The sequence below is a fragment of the Myxine glutinosa genome, chromosome 2 (genome assembly GCF_964187855.1).
Source record: "Myxine glutinosa chromosome 2, kmMyxGlut1.1, whole genome shotgun sequence".
Classification (NCBI taxonomy): Eukaryota; Metazoa; Chordata; class Myxini; order Myxiniformes; family Myxinidae; genus Myxine; species Myxine glutinosa.
Window position 1 is genome coordinate 57,501 of NC_136262.1, and position 26,746 is coordinate 84,246.

Here is a 26,746-nt window from a genome sequence, read left to right on the forward strand (position 1 = left end):
CTTTGTGTATATATCAGATGGCTCAGATGATGTGTCATACTGGTTTTCATCATTTACTTCCTCACCATCATCACATCCCTCCACATTATTGGATGGGGCATAGTCCATATAGGGAGGGGATGGGGAGGCATGTTTGAAATACCCGCCGAACAAAAAACGACTCCTGCGAACAATTGACGACGCTTCCGAACCCCCGCGCATGTTTGGCGAACTTTTGGAGCCTAAAATACGAATGTTGGACTTTGCCATTTTTTCGACATTCGCATCCTTCGCGAACCATTTGCGTGTCCCGTGAAAACCCACCTTAATATGGAAATGTTTAGTTTCCAAAAAGAGTGGCAATTTGGAGATAACCCGACACGGTAACTCACGGTAATGAGGTGATGGTCGGAGAAACTAGACGGGGAAATTTCAGTGGTGGGGGAGAGGTTGGCAAATGGCAAATTTATATAAAATCTATCAAGTCTGGCAAGGGCCACTTGATTATTGGCAACCTTACACCAGGTAAATTGATGGGTGCCTGGATTTTGTATCCACCAGATATCCTGAAAACCAAAATCTCTTATTATTTTAGATAAAAGTCTGGCTGGTCCAGGGTGAGGTTCTGCGCCATTCCGATCGCACTCAGGTTGCAGGGTGCAATTAAAATGACCGCCTAGTAGAATGCACTTATGCAAGTCTAACTGCATCATGTGCAGACGTAACCTGTCATAGAAGGTTCATCGGTCTGTGCCCTTTGAAGGGGCATAGACATTTATTAAGGTAAAATTAATGTCTCCATCAACAAAATCCAGTGAAGCTAAGTGACCTGGGATTATTTCCTGAAATGAGAGTTGGAGCGGGCAAAAATGGGGATTAATTAGAAAAGCAACTCCTGCTGTACGAGAGGTTGAATCGCTAAAGTAGCCGGCCTTTTTCATCTTTCGATTCCAGATAGCATGAGACGATGGAGTAGAGTGGGTTTCTTGTAAGAAAGCCACATCTAATTTCCGTTGCCTTACTAGGTTGACCACTTGGAGCATCCTAGACTGGCTCGCACCACCATTTATATTGAGGCTACCAAAGATAGTCATTGAGATGTAAAAAACGGTAAGGAAAGGGAAATATGCGTATCATCCTTTCAGTTCGTTTTTTGCCATAACAATGTGTTTCTTAAGCCTACTGCATTGGGGTTCCGTGAAATTGTGGTCACTGGGTCGGCAAATAATACACCTTGCCATTTCAATAAACCCATGTAGATCAGAAAAATGATCTTTTATTTCAATATATCTTTTTCTAAAAGTGTGGTTCAGAAGCTTGAGTATTTGCGATGGTAAAACGTTGGAATCACTGTATGTGGGGAATTCCTCAATGTCATAGGATTCCTCCTCAGACATGTCAGAAGCACTATCTGGGACCCCTGGCTCTTGAGACATCAGAATACTCTGTGGTGTGCAGGTGTCATCCTGCGCTGTTTCTGAAGGACCAGGTTGAGGGAGAGGTTCCACCAGAACCCTGGGTAAATGGGGGGAGGGGCGATTCTGGAACCTGTTGCACAATTTGAGGTTCTTCCTCGGGACAATCATTGTGCTCAGGCACATTTTCTAAATTGGCCGGTACAACGACTATTTGATTTGAACGATCGCCATCAGGTGCGTTGGAACACTGTGGGGTCGAATTTTGATATTTTTGCCCCCTGATCGAGTCTCGACCCAACTTGTCATAATCAGCACAAGGATTTAACGTGGTTTGCACTCCAACCTCAGCTGGAGGTAGCGCATGAAACTCCTCCACATTCGGTTGCGGGTCCATATCGGCAGCAGGCAGAGGATCTGCATTCACATTCAGCAATACTTCATATCGATTACTCATCGATATTTTATCAGGTGGTATTGAGTTCAATGCATCAGAGTCTGACACAACCTTCTTTTCCTTACGGGGTGGAGGGACATTCCGAGGTGTTTGCCTCTTTCTCAAAGCTTTTCGGCGAATGACAATAAAACGTCTGCTATACAGCGAGGTTGTGCCCTGGCGTCCTCTCACGAATACCTTGCTCAGGCAAGTAGGTGGAATGGAATATGACCGGGAACTTTTCCTTATGGACTTGAAGCAGGTTGATAGAGCTCGGCTCCCTGCATTTCATCGGTCTTTCCTGAATGCCTGGAAAGCTCTAGGAGTGCAGCGGTTGGAGATCTCTTATGATCCCAGGAAGTTTGTGCATGAGCCATTGTTCCAAAACTCATTATTCGCTGAAATATCTACCAGCCGAATTTTTATGGAACATTTTACGAACAATGGGATTAATAAAGTGCGAGATCTTATGGAGCTATCCTTGAAGCAATGGCTGTCTGCCAGCTCTGTTTCTGGAAAAATTGGCTTGCGTTCAATTAGAATAGTGAGCAGGGTCATAAAGATTGTATCTCAGACTTTTTTAGATTTAAATATTTGGTGGAATGGGGTAAATGAGGAAGTAGATTTTCGTTTAACCTTCCCTGAACTTTCAGTCACTGCCCAAGAACAACATGGTGTGTTTTCCTCTAACAGCGAAGAATCCGGTGTGTTCTACATCATGGGGAAAAGGGCAATGTATAGAATTTGTCTAGAGGTGTGCTTACCGGGCTGTGCAGCACCCTTAAGAAACAAGTGGAAAGAGCTTTTACCTGCAGGAGCATTTCTCACTCCAAATTGGGATGAAATGTATAGGTGTCCTACTGTCGGACGAACAGGAGACCTAAATTGGAGACTGGTCCATCACGCCCTGGCCACACAGGTGTTAGTTCAGAAGTTTAACCCTGCTGTGTCTAATTTATGTCCTTTTTGTGGTAATGTTGAACATATGTATCATGCGTTTATTGAGTGCAAGAGATTGTCATCTCTGTTTCTGTATCTGAGCCGAATCTTTTGTAAATTCAAAATTGTTTTTTCTGTTACAATCTTTGTTTACGGACTTGCATGTAATACTAGGAAAAACTCTGTGATTTTGCTTTTGAATTTTTTGCTTGGAATTGCTAAGCTTGCAATTTATAAAACCAGAAAAGCCAGATTAGGTAGTGGAAAAAATGAAAATGCACTTTTTTGTTTTATAGGGATGGTGTCAGCACGTACAAAGCTCGAACATGCTTATCATGTAAACATGAGGAACCTTCTTGGGTTTGAAGAGTTATGGGGCATGGGGGGTGTTTTGTGCAAATGCATTGGAAATGAGGTTGTGATTTGTACGTAAAGTGGAGTTGGAATGCTTTTGGTTTGAAACTTTGATAATAAAAGGACTCAAAAGTCAAAAAAAAAAAAAAAAAAGGCTTTCTCAAAGAGGAGACGAGTGCAAAACCAGCCCAAACAATGTCATTTTCGGAGGTTTTTGATGTCGATGGTACGTTTTCTGTCACAGTAACAGGGGGTGTTGTCTGTTCGGCTACTGCGGGGGACATTTGTGGACAAAACCGTTTTAGATGCCCAAAGTTCCCACAGCCGAAACATTTTAATGTTTCCGTGGACGCATATACCTGGTACTCGTGATTATTAACATGAAACGTAAGTAGTGTATATATGTTGCTTCTGGGACACTCTCATTTTCCCATTGTTAATTTTTAAGTTAATTTAAACATGTAAATTTTCCTCTTAACCTCATTGCCCATTAACACCTCTATTTCTCCCACCCTAATCTTTATGAACCTTTTGTCTATAGTACCTATCCTTAATGTTGTTCATTAGACCACACAAACACTACAAATATTTGTTTTCCCTTATAGACCGATAATCCTTCTTCTACATACCATCTGGGAGATTATCTTTGACCCACTCAAACATCGACCCATTCACTTACATGTTAATTTTCCTCTCACCTCTTTACGAACCTTTTAGCCTTTTGACACCTATCCTTAATGTTGTTCATTAGACCACTCAAACAATGATTCCCCCTTGGTCTTATGGTACTCTTACTATCAATGATCCCGAGTAGACCACTCAAACATCGATCCTACAAATATTTGTTTATGCGTGGGAAATAATTTAATTCTCTTGCCACTCCCTTCACCATCTAATATATTAACAAAAAAGATGTTTGAGTTTGGTTCTTTATTAAGATATTTTAACTGAGCTAAGATAAAATGGTAAACCTCCCTCAATGTTCTTGTTTGAGCGCCTCTAGTGCCACGCACCATTTTTTCATTATATACAGAGACTCAACGAACATGAATGTTTTACCAGAGAAACCAGTTTTACTCTTCTCTTGCCTGAAGCAAAAATATTATGTCTTAGTCAAGTGATATTTTTAAACATTAAATCCCATAAAGAATGTTAATTCCCTTCCTTGAAGGGACACACCCGGAATTTTCAAGAAACTCATTGCCTCCATGATGTCATTAAATTTCCCCATACCAGCTATATTAACTGAACCTCACTTGAGGTCGTTTCATTCGAAAAATGTTTTCCAACGTTGAAGATGGCATTGAGTTTGAAGCTTTATCGCAAGACAGGTAAGTTTTTTTTTGTTTTAACGATTAATTATTCATTGTTTTATATAGAACATGATTAACAATTATTATTTTTTAACAGCCTCTCAATAATTATTGTTTTTTTTCTCTTTTTTTAACAGCCTCTCTTTATCAAAGTTGGTGGTTGATGTTGAAAATGAAGCCAATAATTATCACCAACAAAGGGAGAATCTGAATGAAACCCTTACAGAATTAACTGAAGTTCGGAGGCATAATAAGATGGCTGGGTGTTTGGACAGCCTCTCGCACCCTTTAATATTTCCCAAAGCTGTCTCAACAACAGAACAAATGACTGGCAACGAATTTCACAACCTTGAAGTTCCGAGGAGTGCTAATTCATTCCCTACCCATGTGAGTTTAAAATTTCCATCTTGATAAACTCTATTTCTCTGTTAGATTCAACTTTACTTATTACAAATTTTACAGTTTCTCGCTTTGTTTTCCAACAGAACATTACTTCAATAGCTGAGATGATAGTTGAGATTGATGATCACAACTCTGATTGGGATTATTTCGAGATCCCAAAGAGTGGTTATTCACTACCAACCTGTGATACCCTAAATTTTCATCTCTACGACCTTGACACCAAGCTCGATTTTTTATAGGTATGGTTTATTTATTATATATGCTCTTCCACTTTACCTTCTCCTTGCTTCACCCTATATTAATATTTTCTCTCCCCCCCCCCCCCCCCCTTGTCTTTAACAGAAGGAGATTCAAAATCTGGGGACATCTGATGAAAATACTTTTGACTTAAGCTGGGAAGAAGCTGATGGCTTGTGCTGGGAAGAAGCTGAATATATCCCACAAGAAAAATGTTTTAATAATATGAATATTTTTATATTTTTAATTTATATATATATATGCTTTGTTCAAAATTATTTAATTATTAATTACAAAAAGAGAATAAAGGAAAAAAAGGGAAAGGTGCGTCCCCCTCCCTTGACCCCCCCTCATCCCACCCCTCCCCTCCCCTTGTGTGTGGGGAATGTGGGGGTGGGATGAGGGGGGATCAAGGGTGGGGGACGCACTGGGGGTGGGGGATGATGGGCGTGGTCTGTGTGGGCGGGGTCTGTGTGGGCGTGGTCTGTGTGGGCGTGGTCTGTGTGGACGTGGCTTATGATTTTTATTTATTTAATTTTTTTTTTTTTACCACGAATTAAATTAGCTAATCTAGGTGGGGTGAATAAAAGTATGGATGGTTGTTGTTTAATGGTTTATCAGTTTTGTTTTTTGTAATTCCTGTGAATAAAATGCCCCTAATATTTCTTCCCCATTCATATCATATAATTTGTAAGTTAAAGGGACTGTATCCATTACATCAACAATTTTAAATAATTCATTAGTCCATGCCAGCTTCTTCGCCATCGGCTTCGGGCTCAAACATGTCCGGCCTTACTCCAGCTCCAATCGCCTGATTTTACTCACTCTCTGATCCCGATTCTCTGTCAGAAAAGGGAACCCTGTCAGTTTCACTCCCAGACGAATCAGAAACAAGAGCAGCAGCCATTGTCTCGAAATCTTTTGGACAACTTTCTCAATGCGTTCAGCGGCGATCGTCAGAAAACTAATGAAGTAATGTGTCGAAAATTGGATCGGCATACGAGCTTCCGGTCCCTCGAGCGACGAGGCTTGCTTCGATCTCTCCACGGCATCAAAGTTTGTGTTTTCCCGTTCGTTTCTTTGTCAAATTTCCGCTGGGTATTTTGTTGTGTATGTGTTATTGTGTGTTTCTATTTGGTTTTGGTTTTGTAGTTGTTGCAAATTTATGTGTAATTAGTCGTTTCTTTGTTCGCGCCTCGTGCGGCCTGGTGTCTCGTGCGGCCTCCACGTCTCGACTTGTGCCCCGCCCCCTATATCCCGTTTTTCTTTCACCTCTGCTCCTGCTTTCTCAAATCCACGTTCTCACTTAGAGACTTTTCCCAGATTGTTTTTCATGGTTTTGTTTAAATATTAATTTAAATATGTTTAAACCGCAGCCGTGATGCTGACGCCGCCCCCCCCCTCCCCCACCCCCCAGAATTTCCATGTTTTAAACGTTTCCCAGTGTGTACCCTGGATTAGAATAGGTACGCCGTATCCCTGCGTGTCGTAAGAGGCGACTAAGAGGGTTGGCGTCAGGAAGGGCATCCGGCCATAAAAACATTGCCTCAAAAAGAGAACCATGACAATTACAACTACATGTGGGCAGGGTACAGCCCGCAGTGGAGATCGGTTTCTGAGGTTTGGGACATGGAATGTAGGGACAATGACAGGGAGATCAGGAGAAGTGGTGGAAGTATTGGTCAGAAGAAGAGTGGACATATGTTGTGTGCAAGAGACGAGATGGAAGGGAAGTGGTGTGAGAATGGTGAAGGGTAGGCAGGGACAGAAATACAAGTTTGTGTGGCAAGGGTGCCTGGAGGGTGTGAATGGTGTTGGTGTCCTGTTTTTTTGAGGAGTTTGTAGACAGTGTGGTGAGTGTGACGAGAGTGACTGATAGGTTCATGATGATGAAAATGATGATTGGAAAGCTCTTGGTGAACGTCATCTCGGGATATGCTCCGCAGGTTGGTCGGAGCGATGAAGAGAAGGACAAGTTCTGGTGTGCGATAGAGAAGCTGATGGAAAACGTGAAAGATGAGGAGGTTGTTGTGGTAGGAGGAGACCTAAATGGACATGTGGGAAGGAGTATGGATGGTTTTGACGGAGTTCATGGGGGTTACGGATATGGTGTGAGAAATGGAGAAGGTGAAAGGATTTTGGAGTTTGCTGATGGAGCTGATTTGTTGATTTGTAATACTCAGTTCCAGAAAGAGGATAATAAGCTTGTTACATACACGTCAGGTGGGTCGACGACAACCGTTGACTACCTGATGGTGCGTAGGCGAGATAGGGGGCACCTCCGGGACACAAAGGTGATCCCGGGGGAGGAGGCTGTTTCACAGCACCACTTGGTTGTCTGCGACGTAAGGGTGAAAGGTGCGAGGAGAGCTCGGCGCATGAAGTACCAACCGAGAATGAAGGTGTGGAAGTTGAAAGAGGTGACAGTAAGGGAGGCATTAAAAGAGAGGCTGAGTAGGGTAGAGGATGATGTGGTTGAGCTTGAAAGCGGTTGGATGTCAATGAAAGCTAGTCTGTTGGGAGCCGTTGGTGAGGTATGTGGATGGACAAAAGGACCACCAAGGCACTCGGAAACATGGTGGTGGGATGATGAAGTTGGAAAGAGGATTGACGAGAAGAGGAAGAAGTTCAAGGAGTGGCAGAAGGCGAAGGGTATGGGAGCAGAAACAGCAGAGCATGAAAGTTATAAGGCAGCCAGGAAGGCTGCAAAGAAAGAGGTAGCAAAGGCGCAGGAGGCATGTAGAAAAATGTTCGGAGAATGCTTGGATTCGGAAGAGGGTCAGAAAGCAGTATTCAGGATTGCAAAGCAGATAGCGAAAGAGAGGTGTGATGTGATGGGGGTGAGTTGCTTGAAGGATGAAGTGGGACAAATCGTTGTCGACCCAGATGGAATTAAAGGAAGATGGAAAAGATATATGGAAATGCTGTTGAATACAGAGAATGAATGCGATGGCAACATAGAGAGTAACCCAGTTTTAGGACCGGCAGAGAAGATAACTGAGAAGGAAGTTGAGGAAGCGATAAAAGCAATGAAGTGTAGAAAAGCGGGAGGGCCGACGGGAGTTGTGGGAGATATGTTGAAGGCAGCAGGAAGTTGGGGTGTGAAGAGAATGACAGAGATCTGTAATCTGGTGGTGAAAGAAGGCCACATTCCAGTGGATTGGGAACTGAGTACCCTCCTCCCTCTATACAAGGGGAAAGGTGACCCTCTGGAGTGTGGCTCGTACCGAGCGATAAAGTTATTGGAGCATGGAATGAAGGTATTGGAAAGGGTGTTGGAGAGGAGGATAAGGAAGAAAGTGAAGATCGACGAAATGCAGTTTGGATTCATGCCAGGAAGAGGAACGACAGACGCGCTTTTCATTGTGAGGCAGTTGCAGGACAAGTACATGGAGTAGAGGAAGAAGTTGTTTCTTGGGTTTGTTGATCTGGAGAAAGCATTTGATCGGGTTCCACGCAAAGTATTGACATGGGCATTGAGGAAGTTAGGAGTGGAGGAATGGTTGATCAGAGTAGTGATGGCAATGTACAAAAGAGCGCGCACAGCTGTAAGGACGAAGGACGGGAACAGTGGTGAGTTTGAGGTGAAGGTGGGAGTGCATCAGGGGTCGGTAGTAAGTCCACTACTATTTGTAGCTGTGATTGAGGTGCTGGCTCAGAACATAAAGGAGGGTTTACCATGGGAGTTGTTGTATGCAGATGATCTGGTGTTGATTGCGGAAAGTATGGATGGACTGAAGGAAAAGATGAACACGTGAGTAGTGTATATATGTTGCTTCTGGGACACTCTCATTTTCCCATTGACTTACATGTTCATTTTCTCTAAACCTCATTGCCCATTAACACCTCTATTTCTCCCACCCTAATCTTTATGAACCTTTTGTCTATAGTACCTATCCTTAATGTTGTTCATTAGACCACTCAAACACTACAAATATTTGTTTTCCCTTATAGACCTATAATCCTTCTTCTACATATCATTTGGCAGATTATCTTTGACCCACTCAAACATCGACCCATTCACTTACATGTTAATTTTCCTCTCCCCTCTTTACGAACCTTTTAGCCTTTTGACACTCAAACAATGATTCCCCCTTGGTCTTATGGTACTCTTACTATCAATGATCCCGAGTAGACCACTCAAACATCGATCCTACAAATATTTGTTTATGCGTGGGAAATAATTTAATTCTCTTGCCACTCCCTTCACCATCTAATATATTAACAAAGTATATGTTTGAGTTTGGTTCTTTATCAAGATATTTTAACTGAGATAAAATAAAATGCTAAACCTCCCTCAATGTCCTTGTCTGAGTGCCTCCAGTGCCACACACGTTTTGGTAGGCTCTGCCCACTTTTTGTTAAGCTCCGCCCACTTTTTTGTAAGCCCGCCCACTTTTTACTAAGCCCCGCCCACTTTTACTAAGCCCCGCCCACTTCTGCTAAGCCCCACCCACTTTGTTAAGTCCCACTCACTTTATAAACTCTTCAGCATTGTATCATTTCCAGGTAATACATTACATCATTTTCAGGGAATTTCCATCACATCATTTCCAGTTAAGACACGCCCAGGTTTGCCCAGGGAATTTCCACAGGAAATGACACACCCAGCCCTTCTTATAAAAGGCACCGACCACACAGGCTTTTTCAAACACGCTTTCTGCTTCATTTGAGAATGGACTACTATGCCGAAATGGAATGGGATAACTTTGCTATTCCTTGGAGTCCTACTACCTGTGTCGAACTCAACCTTCAGATTGATGAACTGGACTCGAACCTCTTATCAATGGAGGTAAGTTTGTTTATTTATTTATTTATTTAATTAATTATTTATTTAATTATTTATTTTAATTTTTTTAGATGAGACTCATATAAGAGTTAACAAAGTTAATTTTAATATTCATAGAGCTTGATTTATACAAATAAAAATATTGTATTAAATTAATACATTGTTATTTTCTTTCACAGGAAATTGTATCTGAGATACGAAATGAAAATTCTGCTTTTAACACAACTTGGGATGAAGTTATTTTTTTGTTTGAAGACATTTTGAACAACCAAGACCCCCAGAACGAGTTCTACCTTGATGACCCAGCCAAAGAGTTATACCTTGGAGATCCACAAAATCCTGAAAAAGAGTTTTACCATGATGATACTTGTTGTGAGTTATCAAAACAAAACCCACTGAACAAGTTCTACCTTGATGAGCCAGAATACAAGTCATACATTGGAGACCCACAAATTTCTGAAAATTGGGAAAGGGGAGTTCTCCCTGATGGTCCGCAGTTATACTATGTGAGACACATCATAGAAACCCTAAAAAATTGTGAAACGGGAATTCTCCCTGATGGTCCGCAGTTATACTATGTGAGACACATCACAGAAACCCTAAAAAATTGGGCAAGGAGAGTTCTCCCTGATGGTCCGCAGTTATACTATGTGAGACACATCATAGAAACCCTAAAAAATTGGGAAAGGGAAGTTTTCCCTGATGGTCCGCAGTTATACTATGTGGGACTTATCACAGACCCCAATATTTCTGAAAATTGTGGTTCTACCTTGGACACTTGGAAAGATGGTTATATTTTTGGAGACTCGGAATGGGGGTTTTGTTTTGATGACTCGGAATGTGATACCTATCTTGGAGGCTCAACAGGAATGTGGTTATACCTTGGGAACTTGGAAAGTTGGTTTTATTTTGGAGACTCTACCTGTGGGGTCTATCTTGGAGACTCTTTGCATTCTAAAGCAATGAACAATGTTCTTTGTTTAATGACGCTTGATTTAAGCAATATCAAGAAAGTTCGAGGAAGAAAATGCTGGAAAATTCTTTCCTCCCATTTCTACTTCTTCAAACTTGAAAGCCTTGAAAGACAGAATTGGGAGAAGAGGAAGAAAAAAAATGAAATACGTATTTAAAAAAGAAGAAAAAAAAGATTATGTTAGGGTTAGGGTGGGATTTTGAATGTGAGGGTTAGGGATGGGGTTGGGTTAGGGATGGGGTTGGGTTAGGGTGGGATTTTGAATGTGAGGGTTAGGGATGGGGTTGGGTTAGGGTTTGGATATTATTATGACTCACTCACACATACACACACACACAAAAGTTAAGCCCCAACTGAAAAGTTGAGGGATTCTGTGTTTGGGGTTCACAGATCTCAAGAACGTATCCCCATTGTACACACAAAAGTTAAGCCCCAACTGAAAAGTTGAGGGATTCTGTGTTTGGGGTTCACAGATTTAAAAACGTATCCCCATTATACACACACAAAAGTTAAGCCCCAACTGAAAAGTTGTGGGATTCTGTGTTTGGGGTTCACAGATTTAAAAACGTATCCCCATTATACACACACAAAAGTTAAGCCCCAACTAAAAAGTTGTGGGATTCTGTGTTTGGGGTTCACAGATTTAAAAACGTAACCCCATTACATTTTATTTATTATTTTCAAGGGTATTAGCTGCTTACTTGTGTTTTTTGTAATTCTTGCGAGTAAAATGAACCCAAGATTTCTTCTCGATTTAAATCATATAATTTGTAGGTCCAAGGGACTGTATCCATTACATCAATGATTTTAAATAATTCACGAGTCCATTTTTGTGTATAACCTTTCTCAAAATGACTTTTCCATTTGTATATTCTTACAATATCACCAACTTTAAACTTGGGCTTTCTCAAATTAATCCCCTTTTCATATTCTAATTTTGTAAATGTTTCCGATGGTTTTGATTTTGTTGATGAATGAACTGTATTATTGTAATTATCTACAATATCCTGAATTAAATACACCCATTTTTGAGAACCGAGTTGTGTGAATTTTTTATATAGTCTCTCTTTCAAAGTACGATTAAAACGCTCAATAACAACTGCTTTTCCTTCACTAAAGGTGCTGTATAATTTAATACCCTCCCCCTTAAGAAATTTCATAAATATTTTGTTATAGAACTCTGTTCCCTCATCAGTCCATAACTTCTTTGGTTTCCTTTTATTCCTATCAAATATTAGCTTAAAGGCTAACATTAAAGTATTACCTCTCTTGTTTTTCAACGGAACAACCCAGGTAAATCTACTCCTCAAATCAATAACGGTTAAAGCATACCTGTATCCCCTGTCATTATTCAATTCAATTAAATCAGCGGACCATATGTGGTCGGTGTATTTAGAATAAACTTTCCTTCTTTTAAACTTTGTGATTATAGGTTTGTGTAATTCATTAGCCAAAAGCTCCTCAGTCTTGATGACATCATTGGAGTCTAATAGTTTTTTGAGGGTGAATAACCAAGACCAAGTTTCAATTTGACACTTATCATTTTTTAAACAATAAACCGATCAACTTTCTCTCTCAATGTAGGATTTTGTATCAAAGACAAATTATATAACATTTCTCTGTCTGCTTCATGTTTTTCATCCAAGTAGTGGTTTTCCCAAAAGCAATATCATGCTTCATACACACTTCATCAACCCTATTTATAGGTTAAGACCAAGGTTTAGGATTGTCAGCCTCATCTAATCTTTTATCCAAGTTTGTTCCTGGACCACAGAAAGAATACCCTGGAAGGTGTAATTCCCCTGGAATTCCAGTTGTTGTAAATTTACTTCCTGAGAGAAACCTTTGTATGTCTCCTCCACTTTTAGGAGAGATGAATTGGCACTTTTTAGAGCCACACACTTGACATATTCCTTTTTGATAAACTCTATTACTTTTTAGATTTAACATGAGATATTTTTAGATTTAGTTTTCTTTTTACATTTGAGACAATAACTCATATTTATTTATCAGAAAAATTCCGACAGAGTATCAAAACCTTTTTGGTTTTTAACATATACATTTCAATCTTTATTTTTAAAACATAAAGAATCCTAAGGAATGCCTTCACTCTCTCCTCCATTTATTTACAAATAAAACTAACTAAAGTCAATAACACCAACATCATCAACCACATAATCTTTTCCTTCTTCTTCTTCTTCTTCACCACTTTCTCGTTTAAATCTCCTCCCTGAAAGTGAAGACATTGACGCCGTTATTCTTGAAAATAATATTTCCATTAGACTTTTCATTTCTTTATTTTCCTCCTCAGTGCGTTGAGTTTGATTTATTTGCTGTAATACCTTCAATCTTTTATTAATCTCACTGATTTCCATCTTTTTATATTTTTCCTCCCTCTCTCTTTGCTCCCTCTCCTCCTTCTCTCTTTTCTCCCTTTCCTCCCTCTCTCTTTGCTCCCTTTCCTCCCTCTCCTTTTTCTCCCTTTCCTCCTTCTCCTTTTTCTCCCTTTCCTCCTTTTTCTTTTTCTCCCTTTCCTCCTCCTTTTTCGCCCTTTCCTCCTTCTCCTTTTTCTCCCTTTCCTCCTTCTCCTTTTTCTCCCTTTCCTCCTTCTCCTTTTTCTCCTTTTTCTCCCTTTCCTCCTTCTCCTCCTTCTCTCTTTCCTCCTTCTCTTCTTCAACTCCTTCCCTTGCTACCCTTGAGATTGAGCCCCAAAGAATATTATACATATACTCATCTGGATTTTGAGATATTCTTGTATCTATAATTATTTTTCTCATAATAGGATACCAATAAGATTTGTTGACGATTTCTAAAAGAGTTTCATATTTCATAACTTTGAGAAGTTCATTTTTATTTAATACTTTAAACAAGTCTCTATTTGTGGGTTTAACAATATCCGTATAAGGCCAGTTTTTAATGACAAAATTCCCATGTATATGCTCCAAATCATAAGGTATGTAATACCGAGCACACTTTTCTTGTAGGTATCCTTGAATACAAAAATTATAATTCTCTTGTAGTCTTCTTCCTGCCATTTATGTATCAGAAATATATGTGAGATTAATATTATGACAGGTAATAACACCCCATCTTCCCACTACCAAATCGGTTTGTATTCCTCGGCTTTCTATCCTTATCTCATTACCTTCCTTCTTTGTCATGCTAACCATCGCTATACTATCAAATATTTTTCTTTTCTTAAAACCATGTATTTGTTGTTTATTAATTGTACTTCCACATAAATCCTTATCCTCACCAAGTGGATAATATTCTTCTTTACGAGACTGATTCAAATCATGTAGGTCTTCTATGTTTATTGAAAAAGACCAATTATACCCTAAATCAGGCATATCATACCCCCATTTATTAATTCGCATATTAACTATATGTCCTTCTTTATAAAATTCAATTGTAAGCAGGTAGTTAAATTCAATGAGGAAAGGTGTATGGTCAGTATAACCAGGTGTTGTGGTTGTAAATTTTACTTGTTTAACAAAACGTGCTGTTTTCTTTAAATATATATATTGTGATAAATCACTAAATCTAATTAAGTCATTCGCATCTGTAGGGTTTGGATAATTGATTAATTTATAAGTATTCTTCAGATTAATATTTTTACTTACACTATATTTTTGTCGTTCAGCCTGTGCCTTTGTATAATAATTTGATAAATCAATATCCTGAGAGGATTTTCCAAAGATAGAACCATCTTTTCCAACATGTCATTTATATTAGATTAAAAATGATATCATAAAAATTTTCATTATTGTTGAGTTGAAATAATACATATAAACATAATTGACCACAACATTTAGAATTAATTTCTTGAACTTGAAATGTTTGATAAACACCATTCTGTAAGAATTGTATTACTTCAACAGGTGGTGGCATACCATAACTATCAAAATAATATTTATCCTGACTATTATGAATACAAACCCAATGAGAACCATTCTGTGTGTCTAAATTCATAATAATATTCTTTGTATTCTTATTTACAAGGGCATTGCCCGTACTATATCTATATCTAAAATTATATCCCCCCCCTCTATTTACATGAAATGGTTTGGTCCAAAGCGAACGGCTTCCGGAGTTTGGTAAAGAAATCGCCATCGCGTGCACAAACGCGCAGGAAAGCGAATGAATCGCAAATTCGTTTTTATTAGTTTTAAAACATAGTTTAACGCCAACATAGTTTGCAAACGTGAAATAAATGAATACGCTCTCAAATGTGCCATCCGAGGCAGAGTGTGTCCGCCACGTTCGGCACACGCGATAGTTCGCTGCTCTCTGATTGGTTGAATCGTTTTTTGGACATAGCTCGGTAAGTAATTGTCCGATTAATATGAAACCTTGAAAAGGCACATCCTCGGGTCCCCAGCAATATACCTGGCAAGTTAAAAGTATATCGGACCCGTGGTTGTCGAGAAACAGCGGTCACAGACAAACAGACGTACAGACGTACAGACGTACAGACGTACAAACGTACAAACGTACAGAGATTACTGGAATTATAGATAGATATGTATTAATTCATCTCTCATACAAATAACCACATTATCAATTTTTAGTGTTTTACAATACTTAGCTAGTTCTATATTTGACGTTGTATTCTTTCCAAATTGTTTAAACCATTTATCCATTTATTTATGAGAAAGATACAATCCATTACCCCGTTTAGTTAGTTTAACACCCGCTTGAGCGATAGAGGAAAGCATATCTCCAACCAACAATCTAGCTTTATCAGGTAGACTTTCAAGTTTTTGAGCAAAATCTACAATTACACCACTTCCACTAATTTGTTTCTCCAACTCCTTGTTATGTCTTTCCAATTCTTTTTGAGTTTTTAGTTGTGCCTTCCTTTCGTTAGCAGTTTTTACCGCTGCTGAAATACCACCAGTCAATGCTCCCGCCGCACTTAAACCAGCAAATAAAGGAATTAGAAACGGGAGAAATCCTCCTCTTGACTCGTCTATTGAATATTTCTTCAACATACGTTTCGTCATTTTAATTTTAAGTGAACCAGTATCATTTAGTGTTTTTACTTGTGTGTGTGTGAGTAAAACATCAATTCTTACAGCTCCTTTTCTTTGAATTGTATTAATATTAATTATACAAGGCTTTTGATTTTGAATACAAGATGTTAATTTATTAAGATTGATTTGATTAACATATACCCCAACCATTTATTTATGAGAAAAAACCTATGTGATATTAATCATAACACCATTATCTGTATTAATCTGTAATTCTGTTTCCTCCAAAAGCAAACAATATGCATTAACCTCTTCACTCTCCCCTCTTTCAACGTATAGAGAAGTATCCACTCGATTAGACTTTATAGTTTCCTTTTGAGAACTCAGGTCAATTGCGTAGATTGTATAAAGTTTTTGAAACGCAACCATATCCAAAATAGGATCATTATTACCATTACTTTCACACACCTTTTGGTAGGACTTGTAGGCTTCCGCATAATCATTTTTTTCCCAATCAATTTCCAATCTATCTCGCGGATAAAATGTGCTATCAAGAGAAACCCGAAGTTGTTTCACCTTAGCATTATCACTCAGCGCATTATTCTTATGAGTGCCTTCATCTCCATCTGGTTTCTTAAAAATGAGCCATAGGTATCGTGGCTTTCCTTGAAGAACACCTAAATTCCAAGTGTAGGTAGTGTGTTCCAGTTTAACGTGTTGACATCTTCTTTTAAGGTATGATACATTTAGTGGTTTCTTTGAGTTAAGTCTTCTATTTAACATCTCTTCCGTTTTAAGATTAGGAGTATATTCACTAATATACCAACACAAATCATTAATAACAAATTTATTATTATCACCAAAAGCATTTTGAGCCCCAAAAAGCAATCTATTTACATTATCATTCCTTTGTAGTTGAAATCTAATTTTAAGCCCATACAAAACTTTATCATAATCACAAAATCCAAATATACCTTTAAGAGGTACTGCTACGGTAAAACTATTCTCTGCTTTTGTTTCATCATTATACATTGACTTTCTTTGACTATAACCGGGGTCAGCATTTGTTCCCGTTGACATATCAGGAATAAAACCTTCAACAGCTCCCTTACCCATTCTATCACTAAACAAATATAGTGTAAATTTCATCATTTCAGATGTAGCAGAGACATAATCAACCGCTTCAACCTCTTGTGTTCCAATATACAGGCGGACACTGTCAAACATTTTCCAGAAGAAATCATTTACGAGTGTAGCATTAGTATTATTCGCAGCCTTAGTGAATTTAAATTTACACAGCAAGAAACTATCAGCTATATTCAAGTAAGTTTGTTGATTATTTATTTCAAAACTTTTTGTTCCGTTTGAATTCCAGTATGTTCCTGTTATAGCATTTACCTTAAAATAGTCTTCCTTTTTAGTGGAGTTTGAAATGATAATCGTATCATCCAAATCATAGATACTATCAATCGCTTCCATACTTGTATTTATATAGCATTAAAATTGTTGAAACCCTGACCCAAGTATTATAATGATTTTTTGTCGTTCTTGTGAAGATAGTTGAGTTTTACCTTTTTTTATTTCTTTGATTGCTTGTAATTTATGAGACTCCTTTTGAGCATCTTTTATACTCTTTATAGCACCCGCAACTGAACCCACGGCAGAAGCAGTTGAACCAATTAGGTCTTTATGTTTAAGGATGGTTGAACCAATACCCATAAGAGTATCAATTATCCCATCTCCTTTATTTCTAAATTGATGACCCACACCCCGTTGTCTCTTTGGTTTATAGTATCCTCTACCCACATACCATGTATAGTATGGTGAAAGGAACATCCCATCCCCTGTAATTATTTTATATTTTCCCAACTCGTGTTTTCTCACAATAACCATTATTTATTTATTGAAAAACTTCATGTAGGTGAATTCTGATGGATATAATTTCATCATTAAAGGATATCATATGATTATCTTGGTCGGTTATCCTAAAATTTACTCTGTATATGGTTTTTCCTGACACAGGTAAATAGACAAGATTTTTTGGTTCCATATTAAATTTATAACCAATCGGGGTTGAGTATGCACTGAATGAAAATATTGTATTTGTTCTTATTCCATCGTTATAAGCACCATCAATCAAATCACAATGAATTAATACTGAATTTATACCGGAGGATATTTGAATAACATTATCACTGTAAAACGTCCCGTTAGTTTCAATCTTTTTTGAAGAGAAACCCAATAGCTCTCTGAACGAATTTTTAATCATAAAATCAACGTTATAATTATTTTTAAGTTTAATAGTTGATTTTGAAGTGTGTTTTTGAATATCTATTACAATATTTTTTGGTTCATCACCTTTTTCTTTCATAAGGCGAGAGACTTCTGAAGATATTTGAGAAATCTCGTAAGCTCCGGGTGAAACGGTTATAGTTTTATATCCACTTCCTGGATTATAACTAAAATTGTTGTTTTTCTCTGTGATATTAAAAAGGGTATTGTAAGTCTCCATTGACAACAAAGAAGCCTCATATGAGGTAAGGGGGTCAAGTTGTAGTGGGTAAGGGAATGATGCTGTGTAATCACTCGTTGTAAAATTAAAACTAAGAATTGTGCTTCTCATCTTATTTAATATCTAATAAAATATCTTTGTATTGACATTTATTAATTATTTTCATATTCATCAACTGGTCTAAAATGGCGGATGTTTCATTAAAACAATTGTTGTTTCCAGCCTTCTTACTACCTAACAACAATAATAGCCTATTAACTAATTGTGATGGGTCATTTGGAAGAAAACTAACACCTGAACCAAGTTTACTTAAAGCATCAATAATATGTTTCTCCTTCTCATTCTTCTTACTTTTACCAGCAACAGAAACTCCATAATCAAGTGCATTTAGCAACTCAATATATACCCTATCTTCCTCTCTTTCCATATCAAGTGGTTCCTCAAAATATTTTGAACCGCTGAATCCGGGGTTTGTTAGAAGAAACATTAATCTTGGAGTTAATTTAACATTTGGTTGAGTAGAACTCAAGAACATCAATTCATCATTAAATATCAATACCTTTTCTTCCACAAGATGGAACACTGCTGGTTCTTCTGTTGGAATGAGACCTGCTCTGGTTTTTGAACCTGCCGAATATTCATTGTTTTGAAGAGCTTCCACAACATAATTAGGTGGTTGATTTACCTCCTCAAGTTTCCGAAATAATCCTTCATCATAATATTGTAATTCTCCAAGTTCTTGCTCTGTCATTTGACTAAAATCTTTGATCATTTGAAGTTTTTTTGGAGTAAATTCTACTGTTGGAACTGTAGGTGAGTGTTGAGTTTTCAAAAGTGGTTTAAAGAATTTCTCTTGTTTTCTTTCAAAGACTTCTTCGCCAGTCAGTTTTTGTCTCCGTTTCTTCTTTATCCCTTCCTGTTGTTTAACAACTTTTGAAACTAATTGTTGATGTTCCTTAAACTTTCTTGCTCTTTCTTCGGCATTCATTTAGTATTGAAAAATATCATTTAATGAATTGTAAAGGTCAATGGGAAAATTTTCCTTTTCTTCATCATTATAGTAAATGTGTTGAAATAAATCCTTTTCTTTAAATATTTCATCAAATTCTTTATTGGTATTAATACGAGTTGTTATTTCTTCTTCACTAATACTTGTATCTCTGCTTTTCATACGTTTGCGTTGAGTCTCCTCATCGATATCAAAACCGAATGATAAAATCTTAACTCCATCACCACACAATTGTTTAATAATTTGTCTCATTCCTTCAGGATTAGTTTCTAAAATCCCAAGACCATTAGATTTTACTTTATTTAACTCACTCTTACAATGTGAATATTTTGTAGAACCAAGAGAGACCTCCTCAAATATTTGACCTTCGTTCCTCAATCGCATATGTTCCTCCATTGAAATGTAGTAATAATCTTTCCCTTCTACTTCTCCTGGTCGCTTTGCTCTGGTTGTAGTACTCACAAAATGAATCATAGGGTGTTTTTAAAAAAAACTTACAATCTTTTCATTTTTACTATTCAAGAGTTTATATTTATGAAAGTTATTTCCTGAAGCAGATTTACCCACAAGATTAATAATAATAGTTATCATTTATATATGTAATTATGTTTAAAATAAAAATACATCCTTTAATATCTCATCTTGTTTCACAACAATATATTTATATTTTCCAATGGTGTGTTTCATATAATTTTCAAATTCTTTTTTACTACATAACGTAGAGCAATTATCTCTCCAAAAATTATTTACATCTATTGAATTTAACTTAAATAAAATAAAAGTATTGGCATTGTTTCTTATTGAGCGTCGAGGGAGTTGAAAATATGACTGACTAAGATAAATACAATTACAAGAAGAATGTCTCCCTCTTGTATAGTAGCTATCCATTACTGTTTGGTTTCTCTCATAAACACAATCATCAAAGATGACGAGGTTCTTTTTTGATTTATCTAAATCTTGAGGTGAAGGTATATCATCCGTATTATCACTGAGAATACAAGTTATGGGTTTTGGTTTCGATTTTGATTTCTGTGTATCACAAAATAATTGTATTATATCTTCAATATTATAATCATTTAGTTTGTTTTGAAGTTTAAATAAACCAATAATGTCTTCCTTTTTAAGACCTGCATTAAAACCCTGTGAGAGTAGTTGATACTCGGGTTGAAAACTAGACTTTGTAAAAATTATTAAATTATCATAATCTAAAAAATTAGGACCAAGGAGCATCTTTAAAAGTAAACAGGTTTTTCCACATCCGCTTGAACCAACTATTAGACATCTCAATGAATTTGGAATGTTTTTATGGTTATTAAATTTTATCTTATTTTCCCAAACGGGTAAAAAATCATTCATTTATATATTTGGAAAACAAGTCATCTAACTTTTTTTGAGCTATTTTAGAAACTCTATATTTTATCCTGAGTTCGGGTTTAATTTCAAAATAATTCATTATTTTATTTATATAGTATCTTGTATTAACATTTCCATTAAAATTATTTTGAATAATAAATATCATTAAACCCTTATACATTTCCTCAATACAAATAGTCTCTTCCCTTGAAAGAAATGGTGTATTATCATCACAATACTTAACATTCATCTCTCTTATTAATCTTGTAAAGTAATTCATTTTTGGTTCTAATTTAAAAGAGTTATATATTTTTTTATATTTTTTATTATCATTAATTAAAATTAAATCACAGAAAATACATTGTTTATATGAACCCTCATTATTAAGCCCTATTCTATCACAAGCCGGACAATTCTCTAATTTATCATATGGAGAGTCTGGAAATTCTAAATATCCTTCAGAACTTATCATATTTATATGGTAAATTTTTACTTAAACTAAACGCAAGTTTATTCATTAATAAATACAATGTTTCAAAGCACAAAAGACAAATTTCAATCAATCTCTACTTCGGTGAAAGATATAGAAAAATATGTCAAAGATGTTAAATTGAACAAAGATAAATATGGAAATTTTTGGGTAAAACCAGTTATGGAAAATAACATGAGCCCCTCTATTTCATTTAAAGGAAGAGCTCTAACTATACCTGAAAAGACATCCATTAAAATAAATCTAACAAAAGTTTATCCTCTACTCCTGGCAATTTATTCAAAGCTTGAAAAAGTGATTGACCACGATACTTTGAAAAAGAATGATAAGACCATCAACAATACTCGTGGAGAAATTTGTATTTACTTTAATAATCCAAAGGGTGTAGATCTAAGTAAAATGAATGATGTTAATATTTCTGGTGAAATGTCATTTCGTTCTATGATAGTTAGAGATTATTTAAAGATAACTTTTGATATTAAAAATGTAGAGATTGAATCCGTTAATGAAAGAAAGTATATTGGTATAGATGGAAAGGTTTTTTCTGCTAATTAAATATGAGTCATTACAGCAGTGAAGATTTTACTATTTCATTGAACTCGGACGATAGTGATGATAGTATTTCATTGAACTCGGACGATGGTGATGATAGTATTTCATTGAACACAGATGATAGTTATGATACTAATAGTTTGTGCTCAAATGATAGTTATGAGAGTAGCTTTATTGATGACTCTGAGTATGATTCTGAGTATTCATGTGATAGTTATGACTTAGATGATTCTGAGTGAAAAAGTGTTTTAGTTTAAGCACAGCGATATATATAAAACGGAGCTGTAAAGCTCAAAAGTGTTTTATTTTAAGCACAGCGATATATATAAAACGGAGCTGTAAAGCTCAAAAGTGTTTTATTTTAAGCACAGTGATATATATAAAACACCACGTTTTCTCACGCTATAAATATGGTTTATTGTGATACTTGCGAGAAGGAAGTAAAATATTCTAAACAACATATTCTCACCGCAAAACATACATACAACATTCTTAACAAACTTTCCCCTCTTCCACCTAAAACAAAACATTGTAAGGTCTGTAAAACAACCATCCTCAAGAAGGGGTTTAAAGCCCATCTTAAAACTAACAAACACTTGTCAAAATTGTTTACTATTAAAAATACTGATGGTGCTTTCAAAAGACATATCAGGATTCGAATCTTTAACTTCAAACCGCCCGAACCAAAGTCTATAGTTGATGCTGTAGAAATAGTCAAACCTGCTGTTCAAACATTGATTGAAAAAACACTAAAAGAAATGAAACCACTTAAATTTTATATGGGAGTAAAATTAGAAATGACAAAGGATAAAGGAGTTATAGATAAACCATACATGAGAACTGAGCCACACTTTATATCTTCATATCAAGATTTTAAAACATCAGGAGTCTATGATGAACTTATTAAACAAGAGCAAGATGTGGATAATTCAATCGTAGGAAGTGGATTCAATATAGGAAAAATTATTTACATAGACATTCATATTCTTAAATCAGATCCTCTAAAAGCTTCTTCTTACATTGATTTACCCAGTGTTATCAAAAATAGAAAAGCAGTTATCAAAAATAGAAAAGCAGTTATCAATATCAAAAATATAGACAATAAATGTTTTCTCTGGTCTATTTTAGCACACTTACATCCTCCACATTTTCATGATGAAAGAGTATCTCATTATAAAAAATATGAGAATACATTAAATACGAAAGATCTAAAGTTTCCGATGACTTTAAATGATATTCCTAAATTTGAAAAGATGAATAATTTATCAGTTAATGTTTATGGTCTAACAGAAACAAACAACATTCAGGTTTTAAAGCTTTCTGACAATTGTAAACAAACTCATATTAATCTTCTATATTTTAATTCAGAGGAAAATTCACATTATACATACATCAAAGATATTGCTAAATTAATAAAACCACAAGTCTGTAAGAGAACAAATAAAATATATATTTGTTTGCGTTGTCTTAACTTCTTCAATTCACAAGAAAGATTAGATAAACATTCAAATTATTGTGGCGAACATAAATCAACGGGAATCAATATGCCTAAAGAAGGCTCAAAGATCACATTCAAAGATGAAAATAAAAAGATCAAACATCCATTTGTTATATATGCTGATTTTGAAAGTATTCTAGAAAAAATAGATACTGCTTCTCCAGATCCAAAAGAATCATACACAAATAAATATCAAAAACATACTCCTTGTGGTTTTTGTTATTATATCAAATCATCCGTTGGTGATGAATATAACAAGTTAGAGGTGTATAGAGGCTCAAATACCCCAGAGGAGTTTGTGAAACGACTAGAAAAAGACTGTGTCCGATTAACCAAGATAATGAGAGAAACCAATAAACCAATGTCCTTAACAAGTAAAGAAAAAAGAGAATTTAGACAGCCAAAGGTTGACTGTCATATTTGTGAGAAGAAAATTGGTAAAGGTCTAACGGTTAGAGACCATTGTCATCTCACTGGTAAATATAGAGGTCCGGCTCATCAAAGTTGTAATATTAATTATCAACTCCCCTCTTTCATTCCTGTCTTTCTTCATAACAACGCTCATTATGATACACATCTATTTATCAAGGAACTCTCAAAGACTTCTGGAAGTAGTCTTTCTTCTGGTCTGGTCTTCATCAATGATCTCTCTGACTCTCTTGAAAATCCTCTCTATCTCTTTGCTGACGACTCTACTCTCTGTCGCTCCATTCCTCATCCCTCAGATCGGCAGTCTGCAGCCTCCTCACTCTCTGCAGACCTGGACAAAATCACAGACTGGTCAAACAAGTGGAACATGTCTTTCAATCCTGACAAATCTCACACTCTTACAATGTCTCTCCGAAAGGACCGACTGGACAACCCTCCCATCTACTTTCTCAACAATCCTCTCCAAGAAGTTCTGTCGCTCAAGCTTTTGGGTCTCACTATCTGCCATGATCTTTCTTGGGAAAACCACATTTCCAAGCTGGCCTCCAAAGCCATTCGCCGACTGGGCATCCTCCGTCGTGCGAAGTCCTTCCTTGGCTCACCTGAGCTCCTCACCACATACAAGGCTTTCATCCGCAGCTCAATGGAATACTGTTCCCCCCTCTGGGCTGGTGCTCCTGCCTCACACCTTGCTCGGCTTCACGCTGTTGAGGCCAAAGCTTTCAGAATCATTGGAATCTCCTGTGATGTAGTCAACACCGAGGGCCTTTCACTCACTCACCGCAGGCAGGTTGGTGGTCTTTCTGTCTTCTACCGACTCCTCTCCGGCCTTGCTCCCCCAGCTCTCTCTGTGCTCTGTCCCCCCAATATTCCTTCAGGTCGCACAAGATCTGCCTGCAACCCTCTTATGGTTAAACTGCCAAAGTCTAGGCTCTCTGCTCACCTTCACTCTTTCATTCCCCTTTTCTCCCGCCTCTGGAACAAACTCCCCCACTCCCTTCAATCCCACTCCTCCCTCCAGGTCTTTAAAACAGCTGTTCACCACCATCTCCTATCTTCCCCCATCGAAAACCTTGATCTTTTCTACCCCCGGTAATTCACCCCAGAGTCCTTGCAGTGTTCATATGTTTTATTCCTCTCCCACCTCCCCCCAAGTCCTCCCGATGTCCCTGCTCTCAAATGTTGTGTTTGTGTCCTTCCCCCTCTTCCCCCTCTCTTTTGTGTCCTTCCCCCTCTCTCCCCATCTTGTCTGCCGCTCCCCTTGTTTTTTGTGTTTTGTGTGTCGGTTTGTCTTTTTGTGTGATTAATGTTAGCTCTTTCTCGAGCCTCTAATTGTATACAAAAAAAAAAAAAAAAAAAAAAAAAAGTATCTCAGCAATTCCAAACACGGATCAGAAATACATTTCATTCACAAAAACAATTCACACATCTCCTATTACTCATATCAGATTTCTTGATACATTTAAATTCATGGCAAGTCCATTGGCTAACTTGGTTCAAAATCTAAAAGAGTTTCCATGTCTTTCAGAGTATTTTTTAGATAAAGATTTTCTAACACAAAAGGGAATTTACCCCTATGAGACTATATGGACTCATTTGAGAGATTCAATGAAACACAACTTCCCTCAAAAGAAAATTTCTATAACAAATTACACAACAGTAATATATCTGATAAAGATTATGTACACGCACAAAATGTTTGGGAAAAATATAACATCAAGAATCTTGGTGAGTATCACGATTTGTATCTCAAAACTGATGTGCTTTTATTGGCCGATGTATTTGAAGCCTTTAGATCTGTTTGTCGCACTGGATATGGATTGGATCCTGCTCACTACTACACAGCACCTGGATTGGCCTGGAGTGCGATGTTGAAAATGACAAAACAAGCTTTGGATTTGATAACCGATGTTGATATGCTTTTGATGATTGAAAAGGCAAAAAGAGGTGGAATTTCACAAGTCTGCTCGAGTAGATACGCAAAAGCAAATAACAAATATCTTCCAAATTATGATCCAACGAAAGAGAGTTCTTACTTGATGTACTATGACGCGAACAACCTGTATGGCTGGGCAATGTCTCAGGCTCTTCCTTATGGAAAACTTAGATGGGTAAAGGAAAAAGACTACAAAAAGGTTTTACAAGATGTATGTATCTCTACACAAAAAGAATTGGATAAAGAAAAAGTTGGTTATTATTTTGAAGTTGATTCGAAATATCCAGAGGAACTTCATAACCTTCACAAAGATCTCCCATTTGCTTGTGTAAAGGAAAGTCCAAAGAAGGAGTGGTTAAGTGATTATCAACAATCATTTAATATAGGTAAATCAACAGAAAAATTACTTACTACATTATATAACAAGAAAAATTATGTTCTACACCAAATAAATTTGCGACAATATTTATCAAAAGGTCTAAGAGTAGAAAAGATCCATAGGGTTCTAAAGTTCAATCAAAGTCATTGGTTAAAGGGGTACATTGATTTTAATACACAAAGAACAGAGTCAAAAACAGATTTTGAGAAAGACTTTTATAAATTGATGAATAATGCGGTCTTTGGTAAGACCATGGAAAATGTGAGGAAAAGACAAAATATCAGACTATCAACATCTTGGAAACAAGCATCAAAATTAATTAATAGACCGAGTTTTACTCGAGCTGAGGTCTTTACTGAGAACTTTTGTGCGATCCATTTGATTAAAGAGAGTATTGAAATGGACAAACCTATTTATATTGGAACATCAATTCTTCATTTATCAGTCATTAATGTATGATTACTTTTATAATAACTTGAGGAAGAAATATCAAAATGATGTTCATCTACTTTATATGGATACAGATAGTTTTATTTTGCAAATTAATACTGATGATGTTTATTCAGACATGAAAAAGGACATTAATATCTATGACACTCGGAATTACAGTCCAGAGAGTGAGTTGTTCTCTTCTAAAAATAAAAAGGTGATTGGAAAGTTTAAGGATGAATTAGGAGGAAATGTCATGAGTGAATTTGTGGGATTGAGGTCTAAGGCTTATGCTTATAAATACATTGTGAATAACGTTGAAAAGACTGATAAGAAGTTAAAAGGT

General features: G+C 36.8%; 1 protein-coding gene and 1 long non-coding RNA gene across 3 annotated transcripts in view; one reads left to right on the forward strand and one right to left on the reverse strand.

Annotated features, from left to right (window-relative positions):
- The window catches only part of LOC137422108 (palmitoyltransferase ZDHHC3), a 203,976-nt gene that overhangs the window by 18,217 nt on the left and 159,013 nt on the right, over positions 1-26,746 (reverse strand). The window lies entirely within an intron of this gene.
- LOC144890996 (uncharacterized) lies at positions 4,404-5,377 on the forward strand. The gene is made up of 3 exons (XR_013622616.1): positions 4,404-4,454; positions 4,574-5,077; positions 5,181-5,377. It is a non-coding gene; the product is annotated as an uncharacterized LOC144890996 (long non-coding RNA).